This window comes from Staurois parvus, unplaced genomic scaffold (assembly GCF_062004578.1).
Source record: "Staurois parvus isolate SC_StPar_1 unplaced genomic scaffold, SC_StPar_1.0 ptg000051l, whole genome shotgun sequence".
NCBI classification, from domain to species: domain Eukaryota; kingdom Metazoa; phylum Chordata; class Amphibia; order Anura; family Ranidae; genus Staurois; species Staurois parvus.
In genome coordinates this window covers 2,410,003-2,435,378 of record NW_028317847.1, presented here as the reverse complement: position 1 = coordinate 2,435,378, position 25,376 = coordinate 2,410,003, and the positions used below count along the sequence as shown (strand labels likewise).

General features: G+C 48.0%; 1 protein-coding gene and 2 non-coding genes across 4 annotated transcripts in view; 2 read left to right on the top strand and 1 right to left on the bottom strand.

Annotated features, from left to right (window-relative positions):
* Positions 1-25,376, bottom strand: part of RUNDC3B (RUN domain containing 3B) — a 346,416-nt gene that overhangs the window by 12,610 nt on the left and 308,430 nt on the right. The window lies entirely within an intron of this gene.
* TRNAE-UUC (transfer RNA glutamic acid (anticodon UUC)) lies at positions 13,962-14,033 on the top strand. The gene has a single exon. It is a non-coding gene; the product is annotated as a tRNA-Glu (tRNA).
* Positions 23,227-23,298, top strand: TRNAE-UUC (transfer RNA glutamic acid (anticodon UUC)). The gene has a single exon. It is a non-coding gene; the product is annotated as a tRNA-Glu (tRNA).

Below are 25,376 nucleotides of genomic sequence, written 5' to 3'. Positions count from 1 at the left end.
TTGTTCTACCCTCCTGACCCCCAGTTCCATACCAAACTGACCACACTGTGTGCCCTCCAGAGCCCCCAGATCTCCTGGCTCCCCCAGAACCCCCAGTAGTGTGCCCTCCTGACCCCCCTGAACCCCCAGTTCCATATCCTCCAGACCCAACCTGTATCGTGCCTTCTATACCACCCCTGTATTGTGCCCTCCTGACCCCCCAGGACTGTGCCTTCTTAACCCCAGAACCGACCTGACCATCCAGTACCATGTTCTCCTGACCCCCCTGGTACTTTGCCCTCCAGACCCTCCCAGTTCCATACCCCCCTGTACCGGGCTCTTCTGCCCTACCTACTCCTGACCTCTGTACGCTGCTCTTCATACTCCTGACCTGTGTACGCTGCTCTTTATACTCCTGACCTGTGTACGCTGCTCTTCATACTCCTGACCTGTGTACGCTGCTCTTCATACTCCTGACCTCTATACGCTGCCCTATCTACTCCTGACCTGTGTACGCTGCTCTTCATACTCCTGACCTGTGTACGCTGCCCTACCTACTCCTGACCCGTGTACGCTGCCCTACCTACTCCTGACCTCTGTACGCTGCTCTTCATACTCCTGACCTGTGTATGCTGCCCTTCATACTCCTGACCTGTGTATGCTGCTCTTCATATTCCTGGCCTCTGTACGCTGCTCTTCATACTCCTGACCCGTGTACGCTGCTCTTCATACTCCTGACCCGTGTACGCTGCCCTTCATACTCCTGACCTGTGTACACTGCTCTTCATACTCCTGACCTGTGTAACTGCTCTTCATACTGACCTGTGTACACGGCTCTTCATACTCCTGACCTGTGTACGCTGCTCTTCATACTCCTGACCTGTGTACGCTGCTCTTCATACTCCTGACCTCTGTACGCTGCTCTTCATACTCCTGACCCGTGTACGCTGCTCTTCATACTCCTGACCTGTGTACACTACCCTACCTACTCCTGACCTGTGTACGCTGCCCTTCATACTCCTGACCCGTGTACGCTGCTCTTCATACTCCTGACCCGTGTAACTGCCCTTCATACTCCTGACCCGTGTACACTGCTCTTCATACTCCTGACCCGTGTAACTGCTCTTCATACTCCTGACCTGTGTACACTGCTCTTCATACTACTGACCTCTGTTCGCTGCTCTTCATACAGTAATACAGCACACAGTTAACCCTTTGATCGCCCCACATGTTAACCCCTTCCTGCCCAGTGCCATTAGTACAGTGTCAGTGCTTTTATTAGCACTGATCACTGTATTGGTGTCACTGGGGATGTCAGTGACACCAAGTCAGTTCCCCCCAGTGTCAGAATGCCCTCCGCAGTCCCGCAATAAGTCGTTGATCGCCGTCAATACTGGTAAAAAAAAAAATCCCAGTATATATACCGCCATTTGTAAATGCTAGAACTTTCACATAAACCAATTAATTTACATGTATTGGGATTTTTATTTTAGCAAAGACATGTCACAGAATACATTTTGGCCTAAATTTCTGACGAAATTAGATTTTTTAAATTTTTTTACTGGACATGTTTAATAGCAAAATATCAAAAATATATATTTTTTTCAAAATTGTCTTTTTTTTTTATAGGGCAAAAAAAAATAATGCACAGCCGATCAAATGCTACCAAAAGAAACTATTTGTGGGAAAAAAAAAGGATGTAAATTTAATTTGGGTGCAGCGTCGCATGACCGCACAATTGCTAAAGTAACGCAGCGCCGTATTACAAAAAATGGCCTGGTCAGGAAGGGGGGTAAACTCACTAGAGGGCAAGTGGTTAAAGGCTGCAGTGCAGTGCAAGGAGGTGGATTGCATCACACTGCACTTAAAAAAAAGAAGTGCATGCAGTACTTTTCTGCACTGCACACCACTGCAACAAGGTGGTGTGAACCAGCCAGGTAGGGGACAAGGCACGCAAAGCATTACCACACCTGGTGTAAATGGACCCTTGAACCTGTAAAAGTCAGTCTGCTCCTGCATCATGTCACTTGAAGCTGAAGTCCGCCAGGGAGCTGGTATCAGCAATCTTCAGCCCAAGTGAATGCGGACACTGGTGCTCACAAGGCAGGCCTGCTGTAGGTCATGTGACCTCACAATGTTCCTTTTAAAGTTTAACTCTTACTAAAAGTTTACTTTCTAGTTTTGGATGAAGTAAGGAAAAGTTTGAACTCCTATCCAGTTTTTATTGCTGTTTGTGTCCCTGCTAACAAAAGGTCCCAACTGTTCCAGTGACAACTATTTATCCTGACCTCTCCCGTCCCTTTATAGGGTTTCTGATGCTGGGAGGCGGGGCAGGGTTTATGATCATATGACCACCATGAGTGGCTGCTGCAAGTTCTTGCTTGAAAAGAATATTTTAAGCAACAAACAGCATGGATTCATGAAAGACAGAAGTCAAACAAATCTGATTTCTTTTTATAAGGAGGTGGGCAAAACCTTGGGCAGAGGGGTGGCGGTGGACGTGGTATACTTGGACAGAGGAGTGGCGGTGGACGTGGTATACTTGGACAGAGGGGTGGCGGTGGACGTGGTATACTTGGACAGAGGGGTGGCGGTGGACGTGGTATACTTGGACAGAGGGGTGGCGGTGGTATACTTGGACAGAGGGGTGGCGGTGGACGTGGTATACTTGGACAGAGGGGTGGCGGTGGACGTGGTATACTTGGACAGAGGGGTGGCAGTGAACGTAGTATACATAGACAGAAGGGTGGCTGTGGACGTGGTATACGGACAGAGCAGTGGCGGTGGACGTGGTATACTTGGACAGAGGGGTGGTGGTGGACGTGGTATACTTGGATTTTGCAGAAGTGTTTGACACAGTTCCACACACACGGTTAATGTGTAAGGTAAAGTCTACACGCTTGGAAAAATCAATATGTAAATGGATAGAAAACTGGCTAAAAGATCGTATTCAGAGAGTAGTGGTTGGGTATGGATCTAAGGTTGTCATTGGTGTACCCCAAGGTTCAGTGTTATTAGTGGTGTACCCCAGGGTTCAGTGTTGGGACCCTTACTTATCAATATATTTATAAACGATTTAGGTTCTAGGATTAAAAATCCCATTTCAGTCTTTGCAGATGACACCAAGCTGTGCCGTGGCATAACGTTCTTACAGGATATCTCCAATTTACAAGCCGACCTCAATGCTCTGTGTAATTAGGCAACTATGTGACAAATGAGGTTTAATGTTGATAAATGTAAGGTTCTGCACTTGGGGGCTAAGAATATGTATGCATCATACATACTAGGGGGGTACAACTGGGGGGGTCAATGGTGGAGAAGGATCTGGGAGTTCTGGTAGATCACAAGCTTATCTCCTTGGCGGTATAATTCTTTCCGATTTTTGGTGCTGAAAGCGGTACCATTTTTTTGCATGGAAATATGTAGTTTTTTTTATTGTAGGCTGTTATTTTTAGGAATAACTCACTGAAATCTGTTCGAACAAGAGTCTAGTAAACATCCCGGGTAGGATAAAATTTGAAACACCAAATCATAAATTATAATTTAATACTCATAAAAAATAATAATATAATAATACATTTAATTCAATAATATAATCAAACCAAAAACACTGAAATTTGAAATATAGCGCCAAGTTCACACATTGCTGAGCTCAGTCGCAAAATCGTTTTCAGTGTCTGATGACGAATTTCCCCCACGAATCATTATCACTCAATTCTGCAAGTGGTCCTGATTTACTATCGCTGTTCTCTAGCTGATCTAAACCGCTTTTGACCTAAAGGGACACTTTTTGGATGCATGGACGTTTCTCAGTTTCCAGGCAGAAAGAACAGACAAAATGCAGGCAGGGCACAGGACAAAGCACTAGGGACAAAATATATGTGAAATTGGTTGAGACAGCAATGTTTTCCTATGTAAAATGTAATTTAAAAAAATGACATTTTTTAAAATTTTTAAATTTCCCGCCGCCGCCTGCGGCGACGGCGCCCGTACGTCCCGACGTCACAGGGACAGGACACAGAAGCCGGATGCCGGCATCGGCCGGAGGAGATGGCCGGGGATGCTGCAGGGGACACATCGCGGGAGCGCAGGGTAAGGTAAGCGAGGAACAAATGCCGGAGCAGTGCCGCATGGTATTCCCGAGTGTAGCTCGGGGTTACCGCTCTTGGTACTGAAATGTTACCCCGAGCTACACTCGGGAATACCGCTAAGGAGGTTAATAATGGCATGCAATGCCAAGCTGCGGTTTCTAAAGCGAGCAAAATCCTCTCTTGTATTAAAAGAGGTATAGACTCCAGAGAGAGAGATATCATTTCCCCCGGTACAAATCATTAGTTACACCTCATCTGGAATATGCAGTTCAGTTTTGGGCACCAATTCACAAAAAGAACATTGGGGAACTGGAGAAAGTACAGAGAAGGGCAACCAAACTGGTAATAGGCATGGAGGAGCTCAGCTATGAGGAAAGATTAGAGGAACTGAATGTATTCTCTCTTGAGAAGAGGAGATTAAGGGGGATATGATCTCCGTGTATAATACATAAGGGGGGGATATGATCACCATGTATAATACATAAGGGGGGATATGATCTCCATGTATAATACATAAGGGGGGATATGATCTCCATGTATAATACATAAGGGGGGATATGATCTCCATGTATAATACATAAGGGGGATATGATCACCATGTATAATACATAAGGGGGGATATGATCTCCATGTATAATACATAAGGGGGGATATGATCTCCATGTATAATACATAAGGGGGGATATGATCTCCATGTATAATACATAAGGGGGGATATGATCTCCATGTATAATACATAAGGGGGGGTATGATCACCATGTATAATACATAAGGGGGGGTATGATCACCATGTATAATACATAAGGGGGGATATGATCACCATGTATAATACATAAGGGGGATATGATCTCCATGTATAATACATAAGGGGGGGGTATGATCACCATGTATAATACATAAGGGGGGGGTATGATCACCATGTATAATACATAAGGGGGGATATGATCACCATGTATAATACATAAGGGGGATACGATCTCCATGTATAATACATAAGGGGGGATATGATCTCCATGTATAATACATAAGGGGGGATATGATCACCATGTATAATACATAAGGGGGATATGATCTCCATGTATAATACATAAGGGGGGATATGATCACCATGTATAATACATAAGGGGGGGTATGATCACCATGTATAATACATAAGGGGGGGGTATGATCACCATGTATAATACATAAGGGGGGATATGATCACCATGTATAATACATAAGGGGGATATGATCTCCATGTATAATACATAAGGGGGATATGATCTCCATGTATAATACATAAGGGGGGATATGATCTCCATGTATAATACATAAGGGGGGATATGATCTCCATGTATAATACATAAGGGGGGATATGATCTCCATGTATAATACATAAGGGGGGATATGATCTCCATGTATAAGTAAATACATCAGTGGTTCATATAGTGAACTCGGTGTAGTTATTCACCCTGAGGTCATCACAGAGGACAAGGGGGCACTCTTTGCATCTGGAGGAAAAGAGATTTAATCTTCAAACACGGAAAGGTTTCTTCACAGTGAGAGCTGTGAAAATGTGGAATAGACTCCCTCAAGAGTTGGTTCTGGCCAGCTCAGTGGATTGCTTTAAAAAAGTCCTGGATTATTTCTTAGATACACAGAATATAACTGGATATAACATTTATAGGTAAAGTTGATCCAGGGAATATCCGATTGCCTCTCGGGGGATCAGGAAGGAATTTTTTTTCCCTGCAGGAGCAAATTGAATCATGCTTTGCTGGGTATTTTTTGCCTTCCTCTGGATCGACTGTGGGTATAGGATTATAATTTTTTTTTTTTAATGGTTGAACTAAATGGACGTTTGTCTTTTTTTCAGCCAGACTAACTATGTAACTATGAATGGAGAGCTCCCGATCACTACTTTTACAAATTTCTGTTAGGCGGTGGTAACTGTGCCAGGAGAACACAGGGCACACGCTCTCAGCACAGGTTTGCTTACATTTTGGTATGTATATATGCGTCAAGGTCAAACCGCTTAAAGGCCGAATATATGCATACTCTCAGCGCAAAGAGGTTAAAAGGGGTAGGGCTTGGGGGTGGTAAAACTGTGACTCAGCCGCAGGGTTTGCACCCCCCTTCCCCGGCAACTTTACATGTGAATGAGCCACAAGAGTGCCGCTGCTGGATGCAACTAAGGGCTCATTCACAAGTGCAGCAGGCACCGCAGCTCCTCTCCAAAGTGACCCGAGTGTGTTTGACAGGTGGTGAGGAGGCGATATGTGGGTGCCTCCGCACCACCTAATTTAAACCCATGGAATGCATGTGATTGTGACAGGATAGTATGGTAATTAGAGGTTTAAATCAGGTGTGAGGAGGCAACACTGGCCGACACTGTGCCTGGGGATCTTTGACGTCTCCCATGTATTTCAGGTAGATCTTTGCCTCTTTAAGGTTTCCTACCCCTGCTATAGAAACACAAAGCAGAAAGGTGAGATGGATTGTGCACTTCATCAGATCCACATGGTGCCAGGGATCCACTTGTATCTTTGCTTCCCTTTTCAAATTGGGGAATCTTCTATTCTAGACAGACAAAAGGGCGCACTGGCATTGTGTACTGCCTAAGGCACCATTTATTGTTGTTAAAATGTATAGGACAATATTCACAAAACCATTAAAATCCCAAACATATTGAAAGTCTAATGTGTCTAGACACCACCACATCCTGGATGATCGATAATGAAGACCTCTACAGCGCTCCACAGAATAATGCAAATATCCAAAGCATTTTGAGGGTTAAACCCTCTCCTTGTCAGAGCTATCTGGCTTACTAATGAACTTGCTTTTATTTCCTGTTCACACTGCGTTACGTTTTTTGCACTTTTTTTTAGCAAATGTTTGGAGCGGGTCTCTCTCTGCTCCAACAACATGTTTATTGTAGCTCATGTATCAAATTTTGGATGTGAGCCAAGTGTGTTTTGCTTTTCGTGTTTTTATGAGTTTTTTGCCCGTTCTGTCGCAGGAAAACATGGATAAAACTGATGCTACCTGCGTTTGGAGTGTCATTAAGAAAGAAGTTACCGAAAGCGCATCACACATTTTAGTGCGTTTCTGCTACACCCAAGTGTGAATGGGGCTTTAACCTCCCTAGCGGTCCGATTATGTCAGTATTTCTGTGCTCAAAGCGGTACATTTTTTTGCATGGAAATATGTATTTTTTTTATTGTAGGCCTGTAATTTTTAGGAATAACTCACTGAAATCTGTCCAAACAAGAGTCTAGTAAACATCCCGAGTATGTTAAAATTTGAAACACAAAATCATAAATTATAATTTAATAAATAATCATAAAAAATAATATAATAATAATAAATTTAATTCAATAAAGTAATCAAACCAAAAACAATGAAATTTGAATTACTGTGCCAAGTTCGCACACCACTGAGCAAAGTCGCAGAATCGTTTTCAGTGTCTGATGCCGAATTTCCCCCACAAATGATTATCACTCAATTCTGCAAGTGGTTCCGATTTACTATCGCTGTTCTCTAGCCGGTCTAAAACCGCTTTTGACCTAAAGGGACGCTTTTTGGATGCCATGGACATTTCTCAGTTTCAATGTTATACTATGTGATTTTAGTGAATTTAGTGAATGTCACTTTTTGACATTTTTAAATTTCCCGCCAGTTCCGTCCTCCATACGTCCTGACGTCGCAGGGAACGGAACCCGGAAGACAGATGCCGGCATCCGCCGGAGGACATTGCCGGGGACACTGCAGGAGGGACATCGCAGGAGCGCAGGACAAGGTAAGTGCAGAAGAGATCCCGGAGCAACGCTGCAGGGTATTCCCGAGTGTTGCTCGGGGTTACCGCTTGTGGTGCTGAAACTTTACCCCGAGCTACACTCGGGAATACCGCCAGGGAGGTTAAAGAGAAACGACACTGCATCTGAGCACCACAAACCAAAAATGTTATTTAATTAATTTTTAATATTCACCCCATCCATCCATGTCTCCATGCTTTGTTTTGCTGAGAAATCATTTTGAAAAACACCCCTCTAGCATTTCTGGCTGTGTCCATCTTGAGTAAGGGCAGATGATTCATGTAACATTTATCATTTCTTGTAATCCATCTGCCCTTAGCTCAGCAAAGGTTGAGCTAAGAACCCTCCCTCCCTTTCCTGAAGACTCCTGGGATGTATGACATCATTTTGACCTAGGCATAGAAACGAGGAAGTAACTAATGTAAAAAAAAGTTTAAAACAAGTAAATATGATATACTTTCCTATATATGTACTAATACTAACAGCATAAGGATTAAAAATAGTTAATATTGAGAGAGGGAAGTACCGCTTTAAGTTCATTTTTAATATTCAAAGCAACCCATCCATGTCTCCATTCTTTGCTGAGAAACCATTTTGAAAAAAAACCCTCTAGCATTTCTGGCCATGGACATCTTGAGTAAGACAGATGATTGATATAGCATGTACTTCCTGGAATCCATCTGATATTAGCTCAGGCATGCAGGCAGGAGGGTTTGTTTAGCTGAAAAAAACCTTTCCTCTCTTCCTGAAGACTCCTGGGATGTATAACATCATTTTGACCTAGGCCAGAAACCAGGAAGTAACGGAAGAAATTAAAAAAATAGTTTAAAACAAGTAAATATAACATACCTTCCTAATTATTTACAAACACTAGCAGCATGAGGATTTGCAATAGTCAATGTTGATTGAAAGAGTGAAGTTCCGCTTTAGGTATGTTTACCAACACGCATAGTCAACAAGCCCCTCCTCTTCCGGAGCTTCATTATAAGATCAGCCCATTGGAGATAACCGTCACCAAACACAAACTCCAATAGGAGATCATCGATAGATGCAACACAATGGCTAAATGGTTATCACTTCCACCTGACAGTACTAGGGTCATTGGTTCAAATCCCAACCACGCCACCACCTGCCTGGAGTTTGCATGATCTCCCTGTGTCTGCATGGGTTTTCTCAGGGTACTCTGGTTTCCTTCCACACTCCAAAGACATGCTGGTAGGTTATTGGCTCCTGTCTAAATTGGCCCTAGTATGGGTATGTATGAATGTAAGTTAGGGACCTTAGATTGTATGCCTCTTGAGGGTTAGGGACTGATGTGAATGTACAATATATATGTAAATTGACAACGCTATATAAGTACCTGAAATAAATAAAATAAAAATATGTATAAATAAGTAGGCTGACTCAACAAGGGTAGCTATAGAATGGTACTCCAGCCAATACTTTGTTCTTGGTTTTGTCTGGAGTAGGAAAAAGTGATGTCCATATACTGTATGCATGTCTGCAGGTTGTGGTTTCCTCTGGTTTTCACGAAATGCATGTCAGCCATATGTAAAGAGCCCATGCTTTAGCAGACTGTTTCATCTTCGACATCTCTTAAATATCGCAGCCATATTCACCTATTGTCAGGGGTCGGGTGTTCTGCCGCGATACGCCGGGTGGCGCATGCACAGAACACCGACACGCTCTAGCCAGCGGGCCCTGGGCGATCGTGGCAGCGGTGACGGCCGCGCATGCGCACTCGTGATCGTGGACAGGCGCCTGGCACCAATGACAGCGCAGGACGCGCTATTTAAACAGGACAGGAGGTATGTGTAATTGCCGTTTAGTCTTATTGTCCTGTTCCTGTCATCGGATTTGTGAAGTTTCCTGTTGCCGACCTCTGCTTGATCCTGACCCTGCTGATTGTCTCCTGCATGACCCCTGGCTTGACCTGACCATTCTCTGCCTGATCCTCCGGTATCTCGCTGCCCACACGTTGCTGAACCCGCCTCGTGACCCTGACCATTCTCTGCCTGCTCCTCCGGTACCTCGCTGCCCACATGTTGCTGAACCCGGCTCGTGACCCTGACCATTCTCTGCCTGATCCTCCGGTATCTCGCTGCCCACACGTTGCTGAACCCGCCTCGTGACCCTGACCGTTCTCTGCCTGCTCCTCCGGTACCTCGCTGCCCACACGTTGCTGACCCGGCCTGCCTGACTACGCCTTACGTTACGCTGACTGTCCATCCATCCATCCCGCATTGATCAGTCCCTGCTGCCAGGCCTACCAGCCTCTTCACGTCAGGCTCTATTTCCCGCAACACCTCTGACGGTACTCTCTACCACTGCTGGACGTACTCAGGGGTCGCGCCCTGGTCTCGGTCTGCTCCAAGTCCATCCCCACCATCAGGGGCCCTGGTGCATAAGCAGATTGGGACTTAGACCCTGCGTGCTGAGGAACCCCGCACTGTGGGTTGCTAGAGATACCGGCAGGCGGTGTCTGACACCTATAGAATGTATTGCGGCTAAAGAAGAAGCGCGGGCCAACCGAAGAGGCCGGTCAGAAGACTCAGAAAGAACATTGGATACACAGATATTCGTACACATTTCTGCGTGTCGCCTATTCAAGCGTTTGTCGCACCAAAGAAACTCAGGGACAAAATTTCAGCCTTCAGCCAGGTGTGATGTAACACACACGTTTTCCCGCAATTCTCATGCGTCTTGCCATGCGACAATTGCAGCAACATCACACTGCATTCGGGGCGCCATGTTGATGGAGAACGTCTCTTTGGTGCCTCTTCAGACATCTCCATAAAGGACGTCACTGGCAGGAAGGGTTCTCATTGGCCCCAGCAGAAAAGGAAGACTTTGAAGACTCCTCCTGCCTCTGAAGCCAATCAGAGTTCCTTTCTTTTCTCCCAGGCTTAAGCCTCTAAGGCCAGACCTAAGCCAGGGGCCCAGTTCAGTCACAAGCCTGGGGCCCCTAATCCCCAAACCTTCAGACTAGTCCTATTAAACATCCTGAAGGGATTTCCCTACTTTCTAAAGTGGGGGGACATCTGTTGGCCTTTGGGGTCACCTGGTCAGCAGACATCTCAGAAGCTCAGGTAAGAGACGTGGTGTCCAGGGGCTACAGGCTAGAGTTCATCTCCCTGCCCCCACCCCGTTTCGTTTTGTCCAACCTGCCGGTGTCCCCGCAGGGACTAGCGGTCCTCCATGCTGCTCCTGCAGATCTGCTGACCCAAGGAGATCTCCCCATTGTACCAACAGCAGAATAGTTCCCGGGTTTTTAGGCCACATTCACAGGGGACATACCAATCTGTACCGCCGTGGAGGGCCGTGTTTATTTGCAGGGGATGTACCGGTGTTCATGCATCCCTGTGCAGGCAGTTCCATTGATGTCAGTTGGGACGTAGTGGTAACATGGACACAGATGCTGATCCCAATCTGACATCCGTATGGATGCATGGCCCTGAACGCACACTGTGTTCAGAGCTGTTCACCCGCACAGATGTTAGATTGGGAGCAGTGTCTGTATCCATGCAGCCGCTGCATCCCAATTGACATCAATGAACCTGCCTGCACAGGGATGCATGAACACCGGTACATCCCCTGCAAGTAAACACGGCCCCCCACGGCTGTACGGATTAGTACGCCCCCTGTGACCGGGGCCTTACTCCAACCTTTTCCCTGTTCTAAAGCCTCCCAGCCGGTTCACACTATGTGGTGCGGGACACTGCATGGAATCCGCACAGGAATCACACCGCATTCCTCTGCGCATTCCATGCAAATATCTGTGCGCTGCGATTTGGGCCATACACTTTCTATGGCTCAAATCACATCGCATCCACACCACAAAGGTGCAGGACTGTCTTTAGATCCGCCCCTGAATCACATAGCATGGGTCTTCTCACCCATGTCATGTGATTTCTGGCAATCACATCGCGTCTTGCCATCTGTTTCGGGTGTCAATAATTTATTACTGACTCCCGCACCAGATCGCATGAACGTGATGCGATTGCAATGCGGTGCGGGAAACGCACAGAATTCGCAGCGTTTCCCGCACCGCATTGGTGTGAACCCGAGCTCAAGGACGACATAGGCTGCATTCACTCGGGGGATTAGGGGCATACAGCGGATTCCTGCGGATGGGATCACTGTGAACAGTGGGGGGTGGGAAGTCTGTACAAAGCAATGACAGGCTGACAGGAGCCGCGACCATTCCCATGTATCCGCACATCCATCGGTCATCTACGGTTAGGGCCAGGATCGCTCATCCTTCCCTGACCACAGATGATCGATGGATGTGCGGATACATGGGAATGGTCCACGGCTCAGCCTGTCATTGCTTTGTACAGACTTCCCATCCCCCACTGTTCACAGTGATCCCAGCCGCAGGAATCCCCTGTATGCCCCCTAATCCCCCGAGTGAATGCAGCCTATGCCCTCCTTGAGGCTTTAGAACAAGGAAACGGTTGGAGTAAAAACCCGGAAACCATTCTGCTGTTGGTACAATGGGGAGATCTCCTTGGGTCAGCAGATCTGCAGGAGCAGCATGGAGGACCGCTAGTCCCTGCGGGGACACCGGCAGGTTGGACAACACGAAGCGGGGTGGGGGCTGGGAGATGAAGTCTAGCCTGTAGCCTCTGGACACCACGTCTCTTACCTGAGCTTCTGAGATGTCTGCTGACAAGGTGACCCCAAAGGCCAACAGACGTCCCCCCACTTTAGGAAATGGGGGCTTCCCTTCAGGAGGTTTAATAGGACTAGTCTGAAGGTTTGGGGATTAGGGGCCCCAGGTTTGTGACTGAACTGGGCCCCTGGCTTAGGTCTGGTCTTTGAGGATGAAGCTTGGGAGAAAAGAAAGGAACTCTGATTGGCTTTAGAGGCAGGAGGAGTCTTCAAAGTCTTCCTTTTCTGCTGGGACCAATGAGAACCCTTCCTGCCAGTGACGTCCTTTATGGAGATGTCTGAAGAGGCACCAAAGAGACGTTCTCCATCAACATGGCGCCCCAAATGCAGTGTGATGTTGCTGCAATTGTCGCATGGCAAGACGCATGAGAATTGCGGGAAGACGTGTGTGTTACATCGCACCTGGCTGAAGGCACCAAAGAGACGTTCACCATCAGAAGACATATATACAATGTTCTCTCTATATTGGGGTGTCACCCCTCCCCCATCATATCTGTATATACAATGTTCTCTCTATACTGGGGTGTCACCCCTCCCCCACCATATCTGTATATACAATGTTCTCTCTATATTGGGGTGTCACCCCTCCCCCATCATATCTGTATATACAATGTTCTCTCTATATTGGGGTGTCACCCCTCCCCCATCATATCTGTATATACAATGTTCTCTCTATATTGGGGTGTCACCCCTCCCATCATATCTGTATATACAATGTTCTCTCTATATTGGGGTGTCCTCCCTCCATCATATCTGTATATACAATGTTCTCTCTATATTGGGGTGTCACCCCTCCCCCATCATATCTGTATATACAATGTTCTCTCTATATTGGGGTGCCCCCCCTCCCCCATCATATCTGTATATACAATGTTCTCTCTATATTGAGGTGTCACCCCTCCCCCATCATATCTGTATATACAATGTTCTCTCTATATTGGGGTGTCACCCCTCCCCCATCATATCTGTATATACAATGTTCTCTCTATATTGTTGTGTCACCCCCCCCCCCCCATCATATCTGTATATACAATGTTCTCTCTATATTGGGGTGTCCTCCCTCCCTCATCATATCTGTATATACAATGTCCTCTCTATATTGGGGTGTAACCCCCCCCCATCATATCTGTATATACAATGTTCTCTCTATATTGGGGTGTAACCCCCCCCCCCATCATATCTGTATATACAATGTTCTCTCTATATTGGGGTGTCCCCCCTCCCCCATCATATCTGTATATACAATGTTCTCTCTATATTGGGGTGCCCCCCCTCCCCCATCATATCTGTATATACAATGTTCTCTCTATATTGGGGTGCCCCCCCTCCCCCATCATATCTGTATATACAATGGAGAGAAGGGTTGGGATTGGTGGGTCGGAGGCACGGAGGAGACCTTCGCCATCAGAAGACATGGAACCTCGCGTTGGTGGTGTAGTGGTTAGCATGGCTGCTTTTCCAGCAGCTGACCCGGGTTCAATTCCCGGCCAACGCAATCTCCAACATGGCTGCCTCCCCTCCTAGATGATCGGAGTCCCCCAGGGGAAAAGGCCGAGACAAATCCAATGTGGAGGATATATTACTGGTGGGATCAATAACAAACCAAAACCAATGAAGGGAATGTGTCGTGCGATTGGACAGATTTCATTACACACGCTCCAATAGCAGACTTCCTGCAGATGGATCGCATTGTTCTGTGTTCTCCATTCCAGCCAGTAGGTGGAGAACTCCACCCCTTCTCTGGTATGTTCTAGGCCGGGGGGGCCAAACTTTCCAGTACGGGGGCCGAAAGTCCCATATTTATACATGCATAAAATCAGAGTCCCCCCTTATGTCAGAGTCCCCAATATAGTCACCACTTACCTCCTCAGGACCCCCCTTTATATCTAGGTCCCCATCAAAGTCCCCTCATATATGTGTTCCCATCAGAGTCCCCTCATATCAGAGTCCCCTCATATCTTTGTCCCCATCAGAGTCCCCTCATATCTGTGTCCCCATCAGAGTCCCCCCATATCTGTGTCCCCAACAGAGTCCCCCCATATCTGTGTCCCCATCAGAGTCCCCCCATATCTGTGTCCCCATCAGAGTCCACTCATATCTTTGTCCCCATCAGAGTCCCCTCATATCTGGGTCCTCATCAGAGTCCCCTCATATCTGTGTCCCCATCAGAGTCCCCCCATATCTGTGTCTCCATCAGAGTCCCCTCATATCTGTGTCCCCATCAGAGTCTCCTCATATCTGTGTCCCCATCAGAGTCCCCTCATATCTGTGTCCCCATCAGAGTCTCCTCATATCTGTGTCCACATCAGAGTCTCCTCATATCTGTGTCCCCATCAGAGTCAATTGTTGGCCCTAAATAAAAATACCGGAAAAAAGAATAATCCATCAACTCTGAGGAACGGGTGCTGCCCACTTACCTGCCATGTTGGTGGTGTGACAATGGCCCCCCCTTCACAACTATTGATAGTGGTTATAGGGGAGGGGTATAGCGGTGATGGGGGGGAGGGGTTAGTAGTGATGGGGGGAGGGGTCAGTAGTGATGGGGGGAGGGGTCAGTAGTGATTATCACACCCCCTATAATGCAGCATTATTATTATATAGTAATGAGATGATTACAGATCTTGTTATTGATAATAATGCGTGCTCCCCCTCCCCCTCTCTCCCCCCAGTGTCTCCCTCCTCCCAACACTTCACCTTCCCCTCCCCCCAGTACTGGGACACACCATCACTTCCTGCCTGGTCTCCATGGTGATGGGTCTTCCAGGAGGAAATCCATGGTGATGGGACACTACAGGAGGAGCTGAGTGTTGCTGCCCTCTAGCGGCTCCTGTGTGCATTACATCAGGGAAATGTCAGCACAGAGAATGGCCAGGAGATTTATGTCATCCAAATACACAGAACAGCTTGATTGTATTATAATTATTGGGATTATTAATATTACACCCATTATTGTTTATATTACAATTAATATCAATCATTACAATCCTATTAATACAGTAAAATAAATAAAATGACATTATAATAACATTGTATGAATATAAACAGAGGCGTCTATATTATTAATACAGGGAAATGTTATCAATGTTATATAATAGGATCCAATCCAATGCCGCCTGGGCTGGATCCCAGATGAGCCAATCAGAGTAAAGCAGGCTGAACAGAGGCTGCTGATTGGTCACACATAAACACCCCAGATGAGCCAATCAGAGCAAAGCAGGCTGAACAGAGTCTGCTGATTGGTCACACATAAACACCCCCAGATGAGCCAATCAGAGCAAAGAAGGCTGAACAGAGGCTGCTGATTGGTCACACATAAACTCCGCCCCCCTCACTGTGGTCACATGACCTCCCTCACTGTGACTTTGCACTGTGCACAGGCTGAGTCCTCAGTTGCTGTTTTCTCTCACCAGAGACAGCTGCTTCCTTACAGAGCTCCTGCGACTGATTGCTTTGTATCTCATTGCACTCAATCTACAGCGATTGGAATCGACTTTCCATTTATATCCAGCGATCCACAGCGATCAGTAACTGCTGATTTCTGTATTTCTAAAAAAAAAAAAAAAAATGTGCAGAATCTTTGCCGTGATTGGTATTCTGTTGCTCCCTTTTGGAGTACACAGAAAGGACATCAAAGACTCCACAAAGACCGGCATGGACAAGGACAATGATATGAAGATTATGGAGGAACGAAGAAATTTCATCAAAAACTCCCCAGATATCCATATGGAGGGGGGGAGCATGAAGATTATGGAGGAACACCGATATTTCATCAAAGACTCCCCAGATATACGCATGGAGGAGGAGGGGACCATGAAGATGATGGAAGAACTGGAGCAGGAAAAGGTCAGAGAACTGGAAAACGAGTCCCCAGGACCCATCAGTTGGTTTTCACTACTGGCCACCACTCCATTCTGGTACAAGGGGACAGTCCTGATAAGTGTTCTCATTCTGAGGTACATCCTGCGCAGGAATCACCTGGCCACAGTATTAACTCAATATTTGAAGATCCTGGAGCTGATTGAATTCTTTTATCTACTACTCCATGTCTGGTACAGCGAGGGGCCAACCTCAGAGAACACAGTTCTGCCCATGCTTAAAAATGCCACTGACTGCTACCAATGGATGGTTGCTGGGCTCCAGTCAGTCTGGTCCAATGGGTGGGCAGCCTTAGGGAACACAGTGCTACCCATGCTTATAAATACTGTTGCTGAGCACCGATCAGAATGCTTGTTGGGGCTTATCATCTTGCTGCTGGTACTGTTCCTAAAATATTTCAAGCCATTTCACCAATGGATCCAACCAACGAAAAGCAACATCAACCCACTGACGATTGACATCAATCTAACAACAGACAGCACTATGGACCAGGCTGACTTTCGTACTCCCATCCCCACACCTCCTAGGAATAACGTCCGTTTTCACATGAAGGTTTTACTCCGGGAAATGAGGAGGAGCGAGCAAAACAAGCGGCTCTGGCACATTAACATCTTCCCATCAACAAGTGAAAGTGTGGACAGTGCTATGGAAGAGACTGACTTTCCCATTCCCAGCGTCCCACCTCCCAGGGATGACATCCGTGCTCACCTACGGGATTTAAGCCGGCCATTGAAGAGGCGCAGGCCAACCAAGGAGTTCAGACATGGCTACATCCTTTCATCAACAAGTGAAAATGTGGACAATGCTATGGAAGAGACCGACTTTCCCATTCCCAGCGTCCCACCTCCCAGGGATGACATGCGTGCTCACCTACGGGATTTATGCCGGCCAATGAAGAGGCGCAGGCCAACCACAGAGTTCAGGCACGGCAAAATGTTCTCATCAATGAGTGACGTCATTCCACAGGTTGATGATGCCGTCCCATCAACGCATGACATCATTCCTAAGAGATATTCTACCATGTCATCAATCAGTGACATCATCCAACCACCAAGCGATGACATTAGTTCTGGGACTGACCAACCGACTGGCCATCCCAGCGGCGCATCTCCTAGTGATAGCACCTGCTTTAATCTACACAATTTATTCCAGCGAAAGAAGAAGCACAAGCGACCGAAGGTGAAAAATAACAAAAATCCCACCTCATACCTGGTCGGCGTTTTCTTGTGCGGGAGACATCCAATTATATGTCCAGCAGACTGTTTCATCTTCGACTTGTAAATATCGCAGCCGTATTCACCTATTGTCAGGGGTCGGGTGTTCTGCCGCGTTACGCCGGGTGGCGCATGCACAGAACACCGACACGCTCTAGCCAGCGGGCCCTGGGCGATCGTGGCAGCGGCGACGGCCGCGCATGCGCACTCGCGATCGTGGACAGGCGCCTGGCACCAATGACAGCGCAGGACGCGCTATTTAAACAGGACAGGAGGTATGTGTAATTGCCGTTTAGTCTTATTGTCCTGTTCCTGTCATCTGATTTGTGAAGTTTCCTGTTGCCGACCTCTGCTTGATCCTGACCCTGCTGATTGTCTCCTGCATGACCCCTGGCTTGACCTGACCATTCTCTGCCTGCTCCTCCGGTATCTCGCTGCCCACACCTTGCTGAACCCGGCTCGTGACCCTGACCATTCTCTGCCTGCTCCTCCGGTACCTCGCTGCCCACACGTTGCTGAAACCGCCTCGTGACCCTGACCATTCTCTGCCTGCTCCTCCGGTACCTCGCTGCCAGCACGTTGCTGACCCGGCTCGTGACCCTGACCATTCTCTGCCTGCTCCTCCGGTACCTCGCTGCCCACATGTTGCTGAACCCGGCTCGTGACCCTGACCATTCTCTGCCTGCTCCTCCGGTACCTCGCTGCCCACACGTTGCTGAACCCGGCTCGTGACCCTGACCATTCTCTGCCTGCTCCTCCGGTACCTCGCTGCCAGCATGTTGCTGACCCGGCCTGCCTGACTACGCCTTACGTTACGCTGACTGTCCATCCATCCATCCCGCATTGATCAGTCCCTGCTGCCAGGCCTACCAGCCTCTTCACGTCAGGCTCTATTTCCCGCAACACCTCTGACGGTACTCTCTACCACTGCTGGACGTACTCAGGGGTCGCGCCCTGGTCTCGGTCTGCTCCAAGTCCATCCCCACCATCAGGGGCCCTGGTGCATAAGCAGATTGGGACTTAGACCCTGCGTGCTGAGGAACCCCGCACTGTGGGTTGCTAGAGATACCGGCAGGCGGTGTCTGACACCTATAGAATGTATTGCGGCTAAAGAAGAAGCGCGGGCCAACCGAAGAGGCCGGCCAGAAGACTCAGAGAGAACATTGGATACACAGATATTCGTACACATTTCTGCGTGTCGCCTATTCAAGCGTTTGTCGCACCAAAGAAACTCAGGGACAAAATTTCAGCCTTCAGCCAGGTGCGATGTAACAAACACGTTTTCCCGCAATTCTCATGCGTCTTGCCATGCGACAATTGCAGCAACATCACACTGCATTCGGGGCGCCATGTTGATGGTCAACGTCTCTTTGGTGCCTCTTGAGACATCTCCATAGAGGACGTCACTGGCAGGAAGGGTTCTCATTGGCCCCAGCAGAAAAGGAAGACTTTGAAGACTCCTCCTGCCTCTGAAGCCAATCAGTGTTCCTTTCTTTTCTCCCAGGCTTAAGCCTCTAAGGCCAGACCTAAGCCAGGGGCCCAGCTCAGTCACAAGCCTGGGGCCCCTAATCCCCAAACCTTCAGACTAGTCCTATTAAACATCCTGAAGGGATTTCCCTACTTTCTAAAGTGGGGGGACGTCTGTTGGTTTTTGGGGTCACCTGGTCAGCAGACATCTCAGAAGCTCAGGTAAGAGACGTGGTGTCCAGGGGCTACAGGCTAGAGTTCATCTCCCTGCCCCCACCCCGTTTCGTTTTGTCCAACCTGCCGGTGTCCCCGCAGGGACTAGCGGTCCTCCATGCTGCTCCTGCAGATCTGCTGACCCAAGGAGATCTCCCCATTGTACCAACAGCAGAATAGTTCCCGGGTTTTTAGGCCACATTCACAGGGGACATACCAACCTGTACCGCCGTGGAGGGCCGTGTTTATTTGCAGGGGATGTACCGGTGTTCATGCATCCCTGTGCAGGCAGTTCCATTGATGTCAGTTGGGACGTAGTGGTAACATGGACACAGATGCTGATCCCAATCTGACATCCGTATGGATGCATGGCCCTGAACGCACACTGTGTTCAGAGCTGTTCACCCGCACAGATGTTAGATTGGGAGCAGTGTCTGTATCCATGCAGCCGCTGCATCCCAATTGACATCAATGAACCTGCCTGCACAGGGATGCATGAACACCGGTACATCCCCTGCAAGTAAACACGGCCCCCCACGGCTGTACGGATTAGTACGCTCCCTGTGACCGGGGCCTTACTCCAACCTTTTCCCTGTTCTAAAGCCTCCCAGCCGGTTCACACTATGTGGTGCGGGACACTGCATGGAATCCGCACAGGAATCACACCGCATTCCTCTGCGCATTCCATGCAAATGTCTGTGCGCTGCGATTTGGGCCATACACTTTCTATGGCTCAAATCACATCGCATCCGCACCACAAAGGTGCAGGACTGTCTTTAGATCCGCCCCTGAATCACATAGCATGGGTCTTCTCACCCATGTCATGTGATTTCTGGCAATCACATCGCGTCTTGCCATCTGTTTCGGGTGTCAATAATTTATTACTGACTCCCGCACCAGATCGCATGAACGTGATGCGATTGCAATGCGGTGCGGGAAACGCACAGACTTCGCAGCGTTTCCCGCACCGCATTGGTGTGAACCCGAGCTCAAGGAGGACATAGGCTGCATTCACTCGGGGGATTAGGGGCATACAGCGGATTCCTGCGGATGGGATCACTGTGAACAGTGGGGGGTGGGAAGTCTGTACAAAGCAATGACAGGCTGACAGGAGCCGCGACCATTCCCATGTATCCGCACATCCATCGGTCATCTACGGTTAGGGCCAGGATCGCTCATCCTTCCCTGACCACAGATGATCGATGGATGTGCGGATACATGGGAATGGTCCCGGCTCAGCCTGTCATTGCTTTGTACAGACTTCCCATCCCCCACTGTTCACAGTGATCCCAGCCGCAGGAATCCCCTGTATGCCCCCTAATCCCCCGAGTGAATGCAGCCTATGCCCTCCTTGAGGCTTTAGAACAAGGAAACGGTTGGAGTAAAAAACCCGGAAACCATTCTGCTGTTGGTACAATGGGGAGATCTCCTTGGGTCAGCAGATCTGCAGGAGCAGCATGGAGGACCGCTAGTCCCTGCGGGGACACCGGTAGGTTGGAAAACACGAAGCGGGGTGGGGGCTGGGAGATGAACTCTAGCCTGTAGCCTCTGGACACCACGTCTCTTACCTGAGCTTCTGAGATGTCTGCTGACCAGGTGACCCCAAAGGCCAACAGACGTCCCCCCACTTTAGGAAATGGGGGCTTCCCTTCAGGAGGTTTAATAGGACTAGTCTGAAGGTTTGGGGATTAGGGGCCCCAGGTTTGTGACTGAACTGGGCCCCTGGCTTAGGTCTGGTCTTTGAGGATGAAGCTTGGGAGAAAAGAAAGGAACTCTGATTGGCTTTAGAGGCAGGAGGAGTCTTCAAAGTCTTCCTTTTCTGCTGGGGCCAATGAGAACCCTTCCTGCCAGTGACGTCCTTTATGGAGATGTCTGAAGAGGCACCAAAGAGACGTTCTCCATCAACATGGCGCCCCAAATGCAGTGTGATGTTGCTGCAATTGTCGCATGGCAAGACGCATGAGAATTGCGGGAAGACGTGTGTGTTACATCGCACCTGGCTGAAGGCACCAAAGAGACGTTCACCATCAGAAGACATATATACAATGTTCTCTCTATATTGGGGTGTCACCCCTCCCCCATCATATCTGTATATACAATGTTCTCTCTATATTGGGGTGTCACCCCTCCCCCATCATATCTGTATATACAATGTTCTCTCTATATTGGGGTGTCACCCCTCCCTCATCATATCTGTATATACAATGTTCTCTCTATATTGAGGTGTCACCCCTCCCCCATCATATCTGTATATACAATGTTCTCTCTATATTGGGGTGTCACCCCTCCCCCATCATATCTGTATATACAATGTTCTCTCTATATTGGGGTGTCACCCCTCCCTCATCATATCTGTATATACAATGTTCTCTCTATATTGAGGTGTCACCCCTCCCCCATCATATCTGTATATACAATGTTCTCTCTATATTGAGGTGTCACCCCTCCCCCATCATATCTGTATATACAATGTTCTCTCTATATTGGGGTGTCCTCCCTCCCCCATCATATCTGTACATACAATGTTCTCTCTATATTGGGGTGTAACCCCCCCCCCATCATATCTGTATATACAATGTTCTCTCTATATTGGGGTGCCCCCCCCATCATATCTGTATATACAATGTTCTCTCTATATTGGGGTGTAACCACCCCCCCATCATATCTGTATATACAATGTTCTCTCTATATTGGGGTGTAACCACCCCCCCATCATATCTGTATATACAATGTTCTCTCTATATTGGGGTGCCCCCCCTCCCCCATCATATCTGTATATACAATGTTCTCTCTATATTGGGGTGCCCCCCTCCCCCATCATATCTGTGTATACAATGTTCTCTCTATATTGGGGTACCCCCCCTCCCCCATCATATCTGTATACAATGGGTATCTTGGTACAATGGGGAGATCTCCTTGGGTCAGCAGATCTGCAGGAGCAGCATGGAGGACCGCTAGTCCCTGCGGGGACACCGGTAGGTTGGACAACACAAAGCGGGGTGGGGGCTGGGAGATGAAGTCTAGCCTGTAGCCTCTGGACACCACGTCTCTTACCTGAGCTTCTGAGATGTCTGCTGACCAGGTGACCCCAAAGGCCAACAGACGTCCCCCCACTTTAGGAAATGGGGGCTTCCCTTCAGGAGGTTTAATAGGACTAGTCTGAAGGTTTGGGGATTAGGGGCCCCAGGTTTGTGACTGAACTGGGCCCCTGGCTTAGGTCTGGTCTTTGAGGATGAAGCTTGGGAGAAAAGAAAGGAACTCTGATTGGCTTTAGAGGCAGGAGGAGTCTTCAAAGTCTTCCTTTTCTGCTGGGGCCAATGAGAACCCTTCCTGCCAGTGACGTCCTTTATGGAGATGTCTGAAGAGGCACCAAAGAGACGTTCTCCATCAACATGGCGCCCCAAATGCAGTGTGATGTTGCTGCAATTGTCGCATGGCAAGACGCATGAGAATTGCGGGATGACGTGTGTGTTACATCGCACCTGGCTGAAGGCACCAAAGAGACGTTCACCATCAGAAGACATATATACAATGTTCTCTCTATATTGGGGTGTCACCCCTCCCCCATCATATCTGTATATACAATGTTCTCTCTATATTGGGGTGCCCCCCCATCATATCTGTATATACAATGTTCTCTCTATATTGGGGTGTAACCCCCCCCCCCCATCATATCTGTATATACAATGTTCTCTCTATATTGGGGTGCCCCCCCTCCCCCATCATATCTGTATATACAATGTTCTCTCTATATTGGGGTGCCCCCCCTCCCCCATCATATCTGTATATACAATGTTCTCTCTATATTGGGGTGCCCCCCCTCCCCCATCATATCTGTATATACAATGGAGAGAAGGGTTGGGATTGGTGGGTCGGAGGCACGGAGGAGACCTTCGCCATCAGAAGACATGGAACCTCGCGTTGGTGGTGTAGTGGTTAGCATGGCTGCTTTTCCAGCAGCTGACCCGGGTTCAATTCCCGGCCAACACAATCTCCAACATGGCTGCCTCCCCTCCTAGATGATCGGAGTCCCCCAGGGGAAAAGGCCGATACAAATCCAATGTGGAGGATATATTACTGGTGGGATCAATAACAAACCAAAACCAATGAAGGGAATGTGTCGTGTGATTGGACAGATTTCATTACACACGCTCCAATAGCAGACTTCCTGCAGATGGATCGCATTGTTCTGTGTTCTCCATTCCAGCCAGTAGGTGGAGAACTCCACCCCTTCTCTGGTATGTTCTAGGCCGGGGGGGCCAAACTTTCCAGTACGGGGGCCGAAAGTCCCATATTTATACATGCATAAAATCAGAGTCCCCCCTTATGTCAGAGTCCCCAATATAGTCACCACTTACCTCCTCAGGACCCCCCTTTATATCTAGGTCCCCATCAAAGTCCCCTCATATCTGTGTCCCCATCAGAGTCCCCTCATATCTGTGTCCCCATCAGAGTCCCCTCATATCTTTGTCCCCATCAGAGTCCCCTCATATCTGGGTCCTCATCAGAGTCCCCTCATATCTGTGTCCCCATCAGAGTCCCCCCATATCTGTGTCTCCATCAGAGTCCCCTCATATCTGTGTCCCCATCAGAGTCCCCCCATATCTGTGTCCCCATCAGAGTCCCCTCATATCTGTGTCCCCATCAGAGTCCCCTCATATCTGTGTCCCCATCAGAGTCTCCTCATATCTGTGTCCCCATCAGAGTCAATTGTTGGCCCTAAATACAAATACCGGAAAAAAGAATAATCCATCAACTCTGAGGAACGGGTGCTGCCCACTTACCTGCCATGTTGGTGGTGTGACAATGGCCCCCCCTTCACAACTATTGATAGTGGTTATAGGGGAGGGGTATAGCGGTGATGGGGGGGAGGGGTCAGTAGTGATGGGGGGAGGGGTCAGTAGTGATGGGGGGAGGGGTCAGTAGTGATTATCACACCCCCTATAATGCAGCATTATTATTATATAGTAATGAGATGATTACAGATCTTGTTATTGATAATAATGCGTGCTCCCCCTCCCCCTCCCCCCCTCTCCCCCCAGTGTCTCCCTCCTCCCAACACTTCACCTTCCCCTCCCCTCCCCCCCAGTACTGGGACACACCATCACTTCCTGCCTGGTCTCCATGGTGATGGGTCTTCCAGGAGGAAATCCATGGTGATGGGACACTACAGGAGGAGCTGAGTGTTGCTGCCCTCTAGCGGCTCCTGTGTGCATTACATCAGGGAAATGTCAGCACAGAGAATGGCCAGGAGATTTATGTCATCCAAATACACAGAACAGCTTGATTGTATTATAATTATTGGGATTATTAATATTACACCCATTATTGTTTATATTACAATTAATATCAATCATTAGAATCCTATTAATACAGTAAAATAAATAAAATGACATTATAATAACATTGTATGAATATAAACAGAGGCGTCTATATTATTAATACAGGGAAATGTTATCAATGTTATATAATAGGATCCAATCCAATGCCGCCTGGGCTGGATCCCAGATGAGCCAATCAGAGTAAAGCAGGCTGAACAGAGGCTGTTGATTGGTCACACATAAACACCCCAGATGAGCCAATCAGAGCAAAGCAGGCTGAACAGAGTCTGCTGATTGGTCACACATAAACACCCCCAGATGAGCCAATCAGAGCAAAGCAGGCTGAACAGAGGCTGCTGATTGGTCACACATAAACTCCGCCCCCCTCACTGTGGTCACATGACCTCCCTCACTGTGACTTTGCACTGTGCACAGGCTGAGTCCTCAGTTGCTGTTTTCTCTCACCAGAGACAGCTGCTTCCTTACAGAGCTCCTGTGACTGATTGCTTTGTATCTCATTGCACTCAATCTACAGCGATTGGAATCGACTTTCCATTTATATCCAGCGATCCACAGCGATCAGTAACTGCTGATTTCTGTATTTCTAAAAAAAAAAAAAAAATGTGCAGAATCTTTGCCGTGATTGGTATTCTGTTGCTCCCTTTTGGAGTACACAGAAAGGACATCAAAGACTCCACAAAGACCGGCATGGACAAGGACAATGATATGAAGATTATGGAGGAACGA